The following is a 16,053-nucleotide window of genomic DNA, read 5'->3' as shown; positions in this document are numbered from 1 at the left end:
CCAGTGAGAAACACTTTACAGCAGTCCACAGGGCAGCACTCAACATCTCCAACTGGCCTCCATATATGCACCTCAAATTCAAAGCTTCAAAACTGAATCCACTCCATCTGCAAATCCTCCTCATTTCAGTAAACAGCAATTCCATTCTTCCAACTATTAAAGATAAAAATCTGAGAGTCATCCTTAATTTCTGCTTCTCTTCCACCCTCCCCCTCTAATCCATCAGCAAATCAAGTCAATTATTCCTTACAATATTATTCAGGATCCGACTGATTCTGATTACTTCCTTTACCTTGATGCAAGCCCTCATTATCTCTCACCTGGTCTCCTTCCTACTGACAGGATCGCTCTCAGTCTAATCTAGGCAGAGCAAGTCGATTATTACTAAAATACCACTAAATATCACTCTTAAAATACAAGTCACTCTAAGGCTTTAAATTCTGCAATGGTTTTCTGCTTCACTCAGAGTAAAGCCAACTCTGTATCTTGACCTAAGGAGCCCTGTACCTGTCTCTCATACATACCCACACCCTGCTCATACCTACTCTTCCTTTGCCCCTCCCTTTTCTCCTCCAGTTGCTCAAAAGCTTTCTTGCTGTTCTCTGAATACACTAAGCAGACTCCAGCCTCAGTGTCTTTCATTCCCCCTTCCCTTGGCCTGGACCACTCTTACCTGTGACAGTTTCATCGCTTGCTTTCTTGTGTCTGCTCAGATGTTACCCTCTCAGAGGAGCCTCTGCTGATAGCACACACACACCCAACCTTCTCCCTTTCTAGGTCACCTACCCTGTCCTATATTTCACTATAGGACTCAACACAATTGAGCATGTATTTACCTATTTGTGGATTTGTTTCCCCCTTATAGAAAGCAAGTTCCCTGGGGTAGGGTTTTGGTTTGCTTTACTCTTTGCTATACACCCAGCACTTATGACACTTGGTTTTCCAATAAATAAGCAAACCTTAAATTAGCTTAAGAAATAAAGGAAAACTCATTCTAAGGAATTAGAATAAATCACAGAACCAAAAGGCAGGAATATTACCATTTTAGGAAGAGATTTCCCCCATTGTGTTTTTACATCTTGTTTGTTGGAATCAGGATCCAATTAAGGACTACATGATACATTTTGTCATGTCTCTTAAGGCTCTCCATCTAGAAATAGCCACCTCTTGCTTTTTTCTCCCCCCTGTGATATTGATTCACTAGAGACTAAGTTACTTGTTCTTAGAATGTCCCACTCTCTATTTACTTCTTGATGCTACTATTTGTTTACTTACCCTCTACACTACCTGTAAACTGGAAGTTAGATTGACAGGATAGAATATATTCAGGTTAGAATATATTGTATGTATAGAATGCACATACATATATATGGCAAGAATTAGGTGATCTATGGACTTCTTTTTAAAATATTTTTTTTAGTTGTGGATGGACATAATAACTTTATTTTTATGTGGTGCTGAGGATCGAACCCAGTGCCTCACACATGCAAGGCGCGTGCTCTACCACTGAGCCACAAGCCCAGCCCTGGACTTCTTCATACTACAGTACATCAGAATGAACTTCCTGTTTTCTTTATGCCACTGCTAGTGACTCTCAGCTTGGTCAGTGAGTTCAGTTCTTAACAGTGTAATCTATCTAGTGGAGTGCTGGGTTTCGGTTAGCAACTAAAAGGCTCTGGGGCCACTCCAGTTAAATTGGGCTAATTGGGCTGTGCAAAATAACCACACAAGAGACACAAATATCTTCTTCTTTGGAGTCGGTTCTCTGATCTTAAGGGTCCGCAGGAAGAGAGAGAGCTAGAGCACACGCTGACCCTTTTTATTGAGGAGAAGCTATTCAAATGAGGCAAGGGGTCAGGTTTCAGGGGGCTGAGTCTATCTTCATGATGTCCACTGTCAGCAGGTTGACTGACATCTGGGTAGGCCACACCCAAGGCCACAGTAAGAGAAGGGGACACACACTAGGCACTTCCATGGAAGATTCTATCCTAAACAGGGCAAGGGGTTATATTACAAAGGAACAGGTGAGCGTAGCTTCACCCATGGGGCTGTAGCAAGACACACCCAAGCACGAGACACCGATCCTCGAACCCAAGAAGGGTGGGGAAAGCTCTGCCACATTTCTGTGACTGAGTGCCTCAGGACCAGCCAGGGAGTGTGACTCAGTCAAGTGCAAGGTTGGTCTCCCACAGAGGGGGACTACAGCTTTATCGTTTCATTCAGTAAGTTATCTGCAAGGAGCCTCTGACTTTCAACTGGATTCTTACCATCAGCAGTTAAACATGCCCAAGTTTCTCCCTTTAAAAAGAGTGTGGTGGGGAGGAGAAGGCAGTCAGAGGCTATGGCAATTGTGGTTCAAGTGGATCCAGGGATGGCTCGTGCTGGTTGGTACCATCCATATGATGGTGGCTCTGCAAGCCTGAAGAATGTAAGAGTTATGGAGTCTTGGAAGCTTCCACCAAGATTGTGAATGGAAAGCCTGAGTAGCTGAGCAGTGTGCTGTGGAGTGGAATGGAAATGTGGGAGTGAAGCTAAAACTGCAATGGAGACCCAGGGAAGGTGAAGACGTCAGCAATGGGCAACACGTATTAAGGAAAGCTATGGGCAGCACACAGAGTCAGCCCAAGAGAGTGGACATGTGCACTGCCTCCAGCAAGGCTGAAAGAATGGGGCTTCCCAAGTCCTGGCAGCCCACATCTTGCCACAGTGTGACCTGGATGGAGCCTCAGGATTTAATGTTTACCCTACTGTGTTCTGGTCTTGATTCAGACTGATCCTTCCTTCCTATTTTCCTATTCCAAGCTTTTGAAATAAGAACATTTACCTTGCACTTATCTTACCATTGTGTCTTGGAAGTATGTGACTTTCTTTTTTTTATTTTTATGGGTCTCACATTTGAGTTTGTCTGGAGTCTTGAAGAAGACTTTGTACTTAAACATTTGACCAATGCTGGAACAGTTAAGACTCTGAGGACTCATGGGGATGGACTGAATGCATTTTGCTTTATAAGATGGACAAGAGCCACTGGAGGCCAGGGCTGGAATGCTACAGTTTGGATGAGTGTTCCCCAAGGGTCTATGTGTTAAAGGCTCAAACCCTAGTGTGATATTGTTGGGAGGTGGTGAAACCTTTAAGAGGTGGGGCCTTACGGGAGGCTCTTAGGTCACCAAGGGCCTTGAAGGGAATAGGGGACCCCAGGTCACTTTCTCTTCTTTTTGCCTCCTGGCTGATAAGGTGAGTGGTTTGCTCTGCCCTACAGTCAAACCACGGTATGCACCTTGCCAGAGGCACAAGGTTATGGGACTAATTTTCATGAGCTGGAACCTCCGAAACTGTGAGCCAAAATAAACTTTTTCCCTTTCTTAATAAAAAATTTTTTTTCTTGACCATACATCTCACCATCACTTACAATCCTTCTCTTAATTAAATACTTCTAAAGAGAGCTGCCTATCTGTGACCCCCTTTCCTCATGTGGAATTCTGAATTCTCAAGCCTTGTTCATGTCTAGTAGACCTGGGCTGATTAAACAGGCATGATGGAAAGGGAGTGGGCAGCTATAAGGCAAGAGGCTGTCTGAGAAATGTTTCAAAGCCACAAAACCAGAATCCTTGCAATGTTAGTGCCAGACAACTGTGAACTTTCTTTGGATAATGTCAAAGCTGCCTTTCCCCTGTTCTTCCCTTTCTGCTGCTAAATAGAGAAACTAACTTTTCATTCTTTAAGAAAATCAGGACAGAGAACATATTGCACAGATTTCCTAGGTTAATTTTTTCTTCTTGTCCAACAATTGTCAGATTCTTTAGAGTAACAATAAAGTGCAATTCTAACATAAACTCATAGACAAGCCTAGAGACTATCTAGGGTAAAATGAGGCTATAAGATGCCCCAGGTGAAAGCTAAGATGGTTAAGTTCTAGGAAATTATGTTCTGAAGGTGAGGATTCAAGGTTAAGGGCAAGTTGTGTATTGATGTGTATGCATGTAACTATAAGCTTAGAATTCCTGGGAATAATATTTCTGCATCAGGTATAATTTAGTAAGTAGCTCCCTCAAACTGTGCACCTAAAGCATGCTCAAATTTTGAGAGATCAAGTCCCCTAAGAGCATTTATTTTGACCAACAGAAAACGAAGACATCTATTACTTGCCCATCCATAGCTCCCGTATATCCACAGTTTAATAAAAAGTGGAAATCAGAGAAGTGGCAAAATATTTTCTAAAACTGTGTGAACTCTATATGGAGAAAAGGGAAATATGGAAACAGGTAGGGGGCAGAATTGGCAAGACAAATGGTGACCCACTACTGAAGAAGTCCTCCACTGGGTCCCAACCAGGCAGACTAGCTGCAGTATAAACCAGCTCAGAGTCTTTCTTACTTAAAGCTTAAAGTAATCAAGATCCTAATCTGAGAAAGGCAAAAGCCAAAAATAATCTCTAACCGACCAGACTTTCCCTGAATTAATGACAAGGAAGCCATTACAGATAGAAATTAAAGTTTTCCACTGACACTGGTGTGGGTATGTAACAGAAAATTGAGGAGGATGTCTCCTAAGGATTAGATCTGGTATGCATGGGCCCCAACAATCAAACATACTTTTTTTTTTTTTTTTAAATCTTCCAACATATGGAAACAGAATCTCCCTAATGGTTTACTAACAGCTCAATGATCAGCTGCATCCTGCCCACCCCACATACAACACATCTGCCACAGTTGATTATTTATTTATTTCGCCACATATTTGATTTTAAAAAATTATCCCTAAATATAAGAAAACTGGAGAGAGGAAGAAATGTTAATAATAAGAGCTAGATAAATACAGTGTATTTTCTCTATCCCTAAAATAAGAAAGAAAAAAGACACCCCCGCCCCCCCCCCCAAAAAAAAAGACAAAAAACAAAAATCAAGCCTTGGACTGGGAAAAGATAGTTATAAACTAAAATTCAAATAAAGGATTAGCATGCAGAATCTTAAAAGCAGTTCCTTCAAACTACCAATACAAACAACTAACATTCCTATAGGAAAATATGCAAATACAGGAATTGGCCAATCACAGCAGGAAAAACTCCAGAGGCCAATATATAAATGGAATAACTCAACCTCAAAAATGAGAGAAATGCAAATTAAAATACAGGATACAGTTCCACACCTGTTAAGATTTTTTACAATATTTTTTTAGTTGTGGATGAACACAATATTTTTATTTATTTATTTTTATGGGGTGCTGAGGATAGAACCCAGTGTCTCACACATGCCAGGCAAGTGCTCTACCACTGAGCCACAACCCCAGCGCCCCCACACCTGTTAGATTAACCAAATGTTTTTTAACTTAACTGGGAATTAGCAAGGTTATAGAAAAATGACAACTCTCATTCTCGTGGGGCAACTCTTTGTAAAGCAATGTGGCAATATCTATCAAAGGTGATGATACTTATGTCTTTCACTGATGATTCAATTCCCCTCCTGGATAACTAGGTCTTAAAAGATACTCTGGTGCATGCATGCAAGAGCAGGGTATAACTAGTCATACCACACTACTTAAAATAATAACAAACTGGAACACCAATGGCCACTGTCAGAATGGATAATTGTAGCATCTTCACAGCAAATTATTATAAAGTGATGAAAACAAATGAACTACAGTAAGAAACAGCACAGCTGAATCCTAAAAATAATGTTGAGGAGAAAAAGCTCCAGCATAAATATTTCTTTTACAAAACTCAAAACCACTAAAACTAAACAACATTATTTAGGATATGTGAATATGTAATACAACTTTTTTTTTTAAGCAAAAGAATGATCATATCATATGAGGAAGGAACACACAGGTGATTGCTATTTTTTTTTAATTCTTGGGCTGAGGACTTTCTTGATATTTGTCCATGTATTATTAAGTAAGCACACATAAATATATAAAAGTGAGTCATACATGGATGAACTACAGGCACAAGCCACCATGCCTGACAAGATGAGTCTCGTTATAATGAACCCAACTTTTGCACATGAACTCCACTGCTAACAATGAATTAAATAGAATGAAATAAAATGAAAGGAAAGAAAAAAAGAAACTGAGGTTCAGACAAGTTCAATAACTTGCTTAACATTAGAGGTTAAGTAGGGATTTGAAGCACACATGACTGAAACCCAGGCTCAAGATGGCTCTGCCGGGCTGCCTCTTTTGAAAGGGCATCTCACTGGATTTGCTGGATCTGACTGAGGACCTTTGTTTCTTATTTCAACTTTATTCCTACGGTTGTTACAATCCCACAGCTCCCTCGCCCTCCTTATGCTTAACCATTCCTTTTCTGTGGCTTTGTGGGTACTTCAATCCGTTCATTTCTTAAATATTTATTTGTGTTTCCCTGGGCTCTATCTTCAGCCAGCTAATTAAGAAACTTCCCTCCTGGGAGGAAGGAAAGATAAAAGGAATACAAGGTATAAATGAGCCAGTCCTACCTTCCTTAAAAAAAAAAAAAAGAGAGAGAGAATGCAGTTTAATAGTCAAAGAATCTCACCAGTGGTGATTTTGCTCAAGGTCAAATTGCAGCTGTTAATCACAATTTATCCTTGAAATGGAATGAAATTGCACAAGCAATCTTAACCTAATAATTTAACAGAAATTATTTGATAAACCCAGTGCTCTTATTTTTAGTTACTGTAACTTCTTGATTTCCTTTTCAACATGGATATTTGCTCCATTTAACACATTTTAAATAACTGTCATAAAGTGAAAGCATTGTTAAGGTGAAAAGAAAGCAGCATATCAGTTATCTTTTCGAAGTTCAGCTGTACCAGTTACACATATCGAAAGATACCAATGAACCATTGTATCCAAGCCAATTTGTTAAATAAAATGGAAAAAAAATACAGCTGTATAATTCAAATGGCCTTCTCACTCTACATCTTAAAAGTCCACAGAACTTTTACTAAAGCAAGGCATTATGCATCTGTACAATTACACTGCTGTGTTGGTCAACAGCCATTTGAATCCATACGAGACAAGCAAAAATAAGTGCTTCTTAGCTAGTAATAATTTTCACACTGATCATGAAAGCTCATGTTAAGCCATGAAAGACTATTTGAAATTGAACTTTAAAAATTTAAGCCTAAACCGCTTTCACTTCCTAGAAGTCTGTTCTCTGAAAGTTAGTTTCAAGTAGTATGTTGTTATATCTAATTTTCTAATTTTCTACTTTGCTCTTTGCAATCAGATTTACATTTCTTATACTTTACAAAATACATTTTAAAAAACATAATGAATCAGGTGAGGTATTTTAAAGCTTGAATGATCATTCTTACCAAGGAATTAAAAACACGCAAGCCACCCCATTCCACATTTGTCTTTCTCAACAAGTTAGCCAAAACCCTAGAGCTGCACCGAGCAAGTGGATACGAGAGCAAGAGAAGCCAGAGATGCTGAAATTGTAGCACAGAGCACCAGGTTTTGTGTTTTGTTACTTGGCCATCATGTTATTCATTACTTGGAGCATTTTTAAGTGTCCTCAAAGTAAAACAACCCACCTTCTTGTGAACTGAAGGCAGTCTGTTCTGTGTTCCAGGAAATAAAGAAGGCCCTGCTCTCCAGACTGTCTCCCTTCACCTAGCAGTTCCGTTCTGCAACAGTTTATGCTGTTACCCAGACATTTACTGAATATGCCAGGAACAGGGGCCATATGAATACAACTTAGGCCCTGGTCTCAAGGAATTTACAGTCTATAAAGGAAGACAGACATATAAATGCATACACACATAGGCCCATGATCCATTAAAATAAACCCTAGGGCTACATGTGTTTCAGAAATTTGAAGTTTTCAGATTAAACAAAGTGTTCGTTATATGTAGCAAAATACCCCCTATAGACCGTGGGGCAGCATCCCACATAATCAGGAACTGACATTTCTGCAGCAAAATATAAATATGTTCACAGTTAGAATGGACAAAGAGATTAGCAATGGCTTCCGATCACACTGTGCCACCAAATCAGTTCATGACGTATAAGGTTTTGACACTAAATGACTCATGAAGAAAAAAGCCTGTATTTTGAGAGCATTTTGGATTTTTAAGTTTGTGAATAAGAGATCATTGACCTGTAATACAGATGAGGAAGATTACCTGGCATGAAAGCAGGAGGACCTCTACACTTAAATGGTCTAAGCAGGAGTTATTAAAACAAGAAGATAATAGTAACTGAGCACTTACTATGTACATACACTATCCAAAGCTCTTAATAGTAGTAGTTTAGTTCTTAGAACAATCCCATTCTATAAAATGACCTACTCTAGATCCCTTGTTGATAAATTTCAATTTCCTTATGCAATAACCTGCCTACCATGTTCCATTCAAATAAGTAACATAGTTGATAGTATTCTAGGATCAAGTATCTTAAATTATTTTCTTATAAAAACTGGTCACTATGAGCCTTCTTAACTATCCTAAATACAGTGTATATAATCTATATCCCATTCCAGTGAGACAACAAAGCCTCATTCAGCTTAAGCTACATTACTGGGTTTTTAGTTTCACATTACCAAACAGCTATTTTTTTTATACTTCAAACAATTGCTAGGTGAAGTGTTTAGGTGGGGAACTTAATATAAAAACAGGTAGGGGGGTGAGTTAAGCCAATGCTAAATGTTGCCATAAAAATATCAAAAATCTTATGTAAAGCCCAGAGAGTATTTGGGTTTGGAGCATAGGGACATTTTCCTCATCTTTACCTCTCCCAAAGTAGTAGTCTAACTTTCTTCAGCTATAGAGAAATTGATAAAATTGACAGATTCTATTAATTCCTCTTTAGCGGAAAAATTTTTGACAAGCTAAATGGCAGAGGAAGTGGCAGGGCTTCTAAAACATAACAGGGAAGAAACTAATGTTTCAGGAAACTCATGAACTCTTCATATAATGAAAGTTTTAAAAAATCAATACAAGAGCAAGAATGATACACAATACAATGAAACATCACGTAGCTATGAAGAACAGCACATCGGAGCTTAAGCACTGATTACAAAGATGCCAGCACTAACATCCCCTGAATAAATTCTTCCTTTTCAGATACCAACGGGAAGATAAGGATCTTGATGGGAGTTTTTTCTTGCATGTAATAACTATCCTGTACAGGAACAAACTCTGCTAAAGCCAAAATTGGGGAGGGGAAGCCAAAATCCTTTTAAGATGCTATATATTGCCTTAAGTATGAAATATGGACACCGAGAGAAATATATTATTTTAGCAGTAAGTAGTACTTGAATAATAAAAATCACTTCATGCAGCTTCTACTTCAAAGCTGACTGAATAACATTTCTCTCTTAGTAATTCCGGAAGAAAAAAATTTTCATAATGCATATTGGAAAAATAGTATTGAGGGACACATGCTGTGAGCTTACTAAGCATTTTTTCTTCATAACTATTGGCCCAAAGGAATTTTTTGGTATCTGACTGTTAGGGTTTAGATATGAGGGTGTTCTTCAAAGTCTCACGTGTGAGGCAATGTAAGAGTCTTCAGAGGTGAAATGATTAGACTATGAGAGCCTAATCTCCCTCCCCTCCCGCCCCCTTCCTGGTTGCTTGGGTTGCTTGTCCTGAGCTGCTTTCTTCTGCCACTCCTTTCCACCACGATGTTCTGCCTCACGGGCCAGGGACTGATCCTCTGCAACAATAAGCCAAAACAAACTTTTTTCTCCTCTACATTGCTCTTGTCAAGTCTTTTGTTCACAGCAGTGAAAAGCTGACAACCACACTGTTCCATCCACAGGATATTAGCAGAAAGGTGGTAGAGCAGCACAGTGATGATGAGCTCCACCTCTGGGACCCAACTGTTGGGGCTAGAACATGGCTTCTACAACTGCATGTGTTACCAGCAAAGTTAAGAAGGGTCAGCTGAAATTATTACAACCACTGAGGAAAAAGAGGTCTTTCTTTTTGTGGGAGGAGGGTACTGGAGATTGAACTCAGGGGCGCTCGGCCACTGAACCACATCCCCAGCCCTATTTTTGTATTTTATTTAGACCCCACAGGTTCTCACTGACTTAGTTGTTTAGCACCTCGCTAAATTGCGAAGACTGGTTTTGAACTTGTGATTCTCCTGCCCCCTACCTCCCAGGCTACTGGGATTACAGGTAAGTATCACTGAGCCCGGCAAAAAAGAGGTCTTTGAACTAAATGTGGAAAAATATTAAAAACATTTTAAGGAAAAGGCAGTATATTTGAGCAGAAAGTGTTTTTAAGTAATCAAAATATTTTGGATGTCTATTTTTTTTCATCCTTGGCTATACAATCTAACTACTGTCCATTCTTTTCAATTACATTATGATTAACCTGGAGGGTTACCTTAAATTAAAAATTTCAAACTGGTTTAATTTTTTCAAAGTTAATTATTCAGTTTGTGATCCAGGTTTTTCCATTTTTGATTTTTCCTACGGATCTATTCTCATTATTAGTATTACCTCCAGCAGAGGGCAGACAAAAGATAGGTAAAGATAATAAAGTTAGTAACTTACGGGCTTCCAGAGAAGTGTTAGTAGCTTCACCAAAAGACCTTAAGTAGCATTAATGCTGTATGATTCTCTGGACACTGTCTTGCCTGATTGAAATAACTTTGGCTAAAATGTAGCAACGAGTTGGCAAATATAAATTCAAGAATTCATTCAACAATTCTGAGTCTCAGCCACATACCAGTCATATTTTAAGCTCTAGTGATTCAGTAGTAAACAAAACAAACAAAAGTTTCAATTGTTGTAGCACTTTCTTCTATATCAGTTTGGGAGATAGTGAAGCACATAAACAAATTGCATGTTTTTAAATACAGATAGGTAGTATACAGGGAATAAGGGGAAAACTATCAGAAGTTGGTGGGGCATGGTGGTGTGGCCTGAAATTCCAGCAACTCACAAGGCTGAGACAGGAGGATCCCAAACAACTTGGCAAAGCCCTCAGCAAGTTAGTGAGACCCTAAAACCTTATCTCAAAATAAAAAATGAAAAGGGTTGGGGATATGACTCAATGGTTCAATCCCCAGTACTTAAAAAAAATAATTACAACAACTTGGAGGGTGACTAGAAAATTCATTTTTAAATTAATTAATCTAAGTAAAGCTGAATGGAGTGAGGAAAAAGAGGAAAGCTTATCAGGCAGAAACAAAAGTAAATGCAAAGGTCCTAAGGCAGAAACTAACTTGCAGGAAGATAACGAGGTAGAGGCATAGCAATTCTGAAACTGTTCTGTGTGTCTGGTAGAACTGAATAAATGAATAAATTCATTAGATTTGGGAGCTAGAGTTTGCACTCTGGGAGAAGAGAACTAAAAATGTGGAATGGAAGAAGGCACTAAAGAACACTCTGTTGTTGGAAGGGATTCATGGCATCAATGTGAACTCAGGATTAAAATATATATACACACATGTGCTGCTGCGGATGTGCATGATGTTTCTTTTCTCTGTCTGGTGAAAGGGCCTAGGAGTAATGATGCCTAGAGTAGCAGCTAACACAGCTAATGTCCCAATCGAAAAGGCTGTTTCCAGAGCTGCAACAGGGGAATATGAGCCTTGAACATTTTGTGCCACAAAGTAAGATAGTTTTTTATTTTTATTTTTTTAAGTTGGGCATGTCAGAAGGAAATAGGTATCTATCATGGTGGCACCTGCATGTAGTCCCAGCTACTCTGGAGGCTGAGTAGGGAGGATTGCTTAAGGCCAGGAGTCCAAGACCAGCCTGGGTAACATAGCGAGACCCTGTCTCAAAACAACAACAAAAGAATATAGGAATTAATTCAAAGGAGCTCTCAGTGGCCAAATCTGGGGAAATTCGAGCATCAAAATTAATAATGATGGTAATAAATTATAACCCACTGAATAACATGAGAATCCATTCCACATTTTTAGTTTTCTTCTCCCAGAGTAAAAACTCTAGCTCCCAAATGTAACGAATTTATTCATTTGCTCAATCCTACCAGACACACAAAATAGTTTCAGAATTACTATACCTCTACCATACAAAAAACAGCCTCATACGCGGAGTTCAAGATGTTTCTCAGTTCTTTTTGTCTTTAGATTAAGGGCATATAGTCAAAGTCCTATGTTCAAAACTTACTTGGATTCATTTTTTTTTCCTTCTGAGAGTTCAAGCTATTCATTGAAATACAGTTGGCTCATTTTTTAATTGTTTGTATTCAATTTTAAAGTCCACTCCCCCATCTTGTTAATTTTATTTTTGAACATGTAAAAGATAAACAAGTTTCCAAAATTCAAAACCACACAAGAAGGTATGTCATTCTTTTTAAATTTCAGTTTATTCAGTTTCTACTCACCCTGATATAGGAAACTAACTGGTTTCTGGCTACCTTTCCTGTATCAATTTATTTTAAAAAACAATTTTTGATGACACAGGGGATTGAAACCAGGGATATGCTACCACTGAGTTACATCCCTGGCTCATTTTTTAAAATTTTCTAAATTTAAAAAAACATTTAGTTGTAGATAGACACAATACCTTTATTTTATTTTATTTACTTTTATGCCCTGCTGAGGATCAAACCCAGTGCCTCACACATTCTAGGCAAGCACTCTACCCTTGACCCACAACCCCAGCCCCCTGTTTTTTAAAATTTGAGGTAGGGTCTCGCTAAATTCTTCCTGCTGGCCTCAAACTTGTGATCCTGCTTCTGTAAATTGCCCCAGCTAGCCTCAATGTTGCACCCTTCCTGCGTTGGCCTCCCAAATCACTGGGATTATAGGCGTGGGCCACCATGCCCAGCTATCCTGTATTGACTTTTGTTCTGTCAAAGAATTAGGCTTCTGCAAGGTGAAGCAGAGAAATGAGGTAATCACTGAAGTAGAATACTTACTGTTTTTATTTTTTTTAATTCACTATAAGATGGGAGACATGAGTATGTTTACATGGAACATAAATGATTCCACAGAAACTGAAAATTTGAAAATGAGAAGGAATAATCGCAAGGGTAAATATCAAAATATCTCTTGGTTTAATTTGAAGGATATCAAAGAGTTCCCATATTCCAAAATAGGTATCACCCTGTTTGTAACCTGAAAAATTAGTTATATCTCTGTGACAAGAGAATTCACATTAAAATGGGGTCATTATTTTGGAAGGATAAGTAAGTCATAATTACCTATTAATGTCAGTAAGATACATTCCAACAAGAGGCAGGTTCTGAACTTTAAACAAGATATTTAACAGGAGTAGAGTGACAGAATGGCTGATCTATAGAGTAACATGGATGAATAGTACAAATCATGCTGGAAAGACCAACTCGCATCTCTCGTATGTCTTGGAAATGTTATGCATATGCTAATGAGTAATTGTGGATCATTCCTCTTGCCTTGGCACTAAGTTAATGTGACACAGAGGAAGAACATGAACTTCAGATCCTGCCTTGAACCCCAGTTGAGTTAAACAGTGACCACTGGCAAGCTCCTTAACATCTTGCAGACAGTTTCCTTTCCTTAGTGGATAATGTCTCCTTTTCCAAGTTATTGAAATATAAATAAAGTAAAGCACTGTCACTGGCCCAAGATAGATGATTAGTAAGAAATTTCTATAATAAATGCAGATTAAACTAGTCAGCAAGGTAAATAAACTATAACAGCCATCTGACTTCTATAACATGCCTGAAAGAAATTAGAAATCACACCGCCTCAGGCAGTATTTGATACAGGAAGAAAAATGTCCAACACTTAGTTCCAATTTTTAATTTTGAAATTTTCCCAGAGTCTGTTTTTAAAGTGTAAAAATATGTGCTGACATACTTAAGCATCAATTATTTTTTTAAAAAATTTACAGGTTAACAAAGTCCAATAACTCAGAATAACTTCCTATACTCTGTGTGTGTGTGTGTGTGTGTGTGTGTGTGTGTGTGTTTTTACAAAGAGATAACCTAATTGTATCACAACCATATGGGTTAGGTTTGTAAACTTAAAATGTGCATTCACAGGTTGATGATCTTTATAAAACATTTTAAAGGCTTATATTTGTTTCAAGTTCATCTACAAACCAAAATGCAACATGAAAAATATTGAATGATCGTTAACCAAATACTGAAATATGCAATAAGCTTTCAGAGCCTAGTAGCACTGATAAACCAAAACTCCACACTAATGACTATTAAAATGTGCAGACTTAATGCGTACAATTTTAAATGTATATAGTTTACCACTAGAAATTACTTCCCTTTTATCTTGTGTAAGCAGTGAAGATGTACTTAAAGGTCACAATCTTAGTTTGCAACAATGAGATGTCAGAGAGTCAACAATTAAATTCCAATGTCTTAAGAAAACTTCCTGGTAGGGTGCTAATCCATACTCCTGACTATTCTGTCAGTGGCTGAAGAGAAAGATACTCATCCTTTACTGAAAGAGAAAGAGTGGGAGAAAAGGGTAGAGGGACAGATGCAAAATAAACAAACCATGCTTCTATAAACAATAAAAGCCTGGGTTTAACTTCTGGAAATCCAATCTTCCCTTATTAAATAGCAATAAATGTCAAAGTCTAAGGCAATCCTTTGTGCTTTGAAGAAGAAAAAAATGTGGAGAGAAAAGGAAAAACACTTTCTCATTGTAAAGAACTTGAGAATATTCAAAATCCATTAGTCTGCCCCCCCCCAAAAAAAACAACACTGGACATTATATCATTTTAAAAATAAATTTGACACGAAACTACAGGATTGATTTTGGCTCTTAGTAGAGAACTTTTGTGAGCTTTTCCACTGCTCTCCAGCCAATAACACTCCTGGGCAGCCCGGGATAACTGCTGTCTTCGAGGCAAACAGGGGCTTGCTAAGTCCCTAGGAGGAGGCCTCAAGACGTAGAAAGGAACCTGGGGGTGTCTCCCTGAGCGAGCTGTCGAAGCAGCCCCCAAAGTGCCCAAGACAGTGGCGGAGTGGCCATTCCCTGCGCGGTACCGGAGCGCACTCAGGGCGCGCTCGCCCCGTCCCTCTCCTGCTGTGTCGGCCACCGGAGGGCCCCGTCTGGGAGTCAGGAGGAACCCAGCCCAGCCTCGCGCCGCGCCGCCACCCGGGCCGGTTCCGCGACGGCGGTTCCGTGAACGGCACTCCCGCGGCGCCTCACATCCCCTGCGGAAAGTCCGGAGTCCCCTAGCGGGGCGCACCGACGAGTAGCAGCTGGCGCTCTCGACACCTACCTGGAGGGAGCTTCGGCCCGCGACGCCCTGGCGCTGGCCGGGTCCGTTCGGCGCTCTGCTGACCCTCGAGCGCGGAGCAGGCGTGCAGAGCACAGCGCACCGCCAAGCCCTGAGCCGCCGACCACACCCAGCCACTCCGCCCAGCAGCCAACTCCGCGGCGCGGCCCGGGGCGGGGACGTGGCGCGAGGCTCGAGGCACGAGGCGCGCTGGGGGCGGGCGGAGGCGCGCCACGGGCGCGCGCGGATCCTGGAGCGCGCGGGACCCGAGCAGGGGTCGCAGGGAGCGGGCGCCGCCCGCAGCTTCTGCTTCCTATTTTCTTTCTCGTTTCCTGCTAGAAGGAGAAGAAAAACATTGATTCCAGGGCAGTTTCGTTTTCTTGGTGCGGCGCCTGGATGCCGGAGCACTCAGCAGAGTAGAGCCCGTCTAAGTACTGTGGTCACTTTCCTTCCTGACACTGCGGGCGACGTTTTGCTCACGGATCAACCCCCAGGTCCTGTTTAGGTTTAACATTCTGGAATTCTAAATTGTGGGAAAGTGAAGCCCGGAGTCATACCCAATTGCTTTGCAGTCTCAGTCCTCCCATCACTAGTTGTGTGACAGCCTATATCCTCTCGGAGTCTTAAGTTCTGTCACTGGCAAGATAAGGACAGTGAAACCTCCCTCATAAAGGTGCTAAGAAATATTACCTGACACATTTGCACGCAACGTGCCTCTAAATAAACGATCAATTCTTGGAAGTTATTGTTACTATTGTCACTGACAAAACCGGAAGGCCTTCCATTTAACCCTGCCAAGCCCCTCTTGTCTGTGTGAGTTAAGCACCACACGCATCTCAATCGACTTTTTTTTTTTTTTTTCGCATTTCTCTGGGTGTTTTATGTTGAAAATGTCATAAAATAAATGCATC

At 40.1% G+C, this 16,053-nt stretch overlaps 1 protein-coding gene across 1 annotated transcript in view; it reads right to left on the bottom strand.

Moving 5' to 3' along the window:
* Gnb4 (G protein subunit beta 4) overlaps positions 1-15,273 on the bottom strand; it is a 44,543-nt gene extending 29,270 nt beyond the window's left edge. Inside the window, exon 1 of the mRNA XM_076868026.2 lies at positions 15,146-15,273. The gene's annotated coding sequence lies outside the window, so the exon portion shown is untranslated. The remainder of the gene's footprint in view (positions 1-15,145) is intronic.
* Between the last annotated feature and the right edge of the window lie 780 nt (positions 15,274-16,053).

The sequence above is a fragment of the Callospermophilus lateralis genome, chromosome 10 (assembly GCF_048772815.1).
Source record: "Callospermophilus lateralis isolate mCalLat2 chromosome 10, mCalLat2.hap1, whole genome shotgun sequence".
Lineage (NCBI taxonomy): Eukaryota > Metazoa > Chordata > Mammalia > Rodentia > Sciuridae > Callospermophilus > Callospermophilus lateralis.
This window is presented reverse-complemented; position numbering and strand designations above follow the sequence as displayed.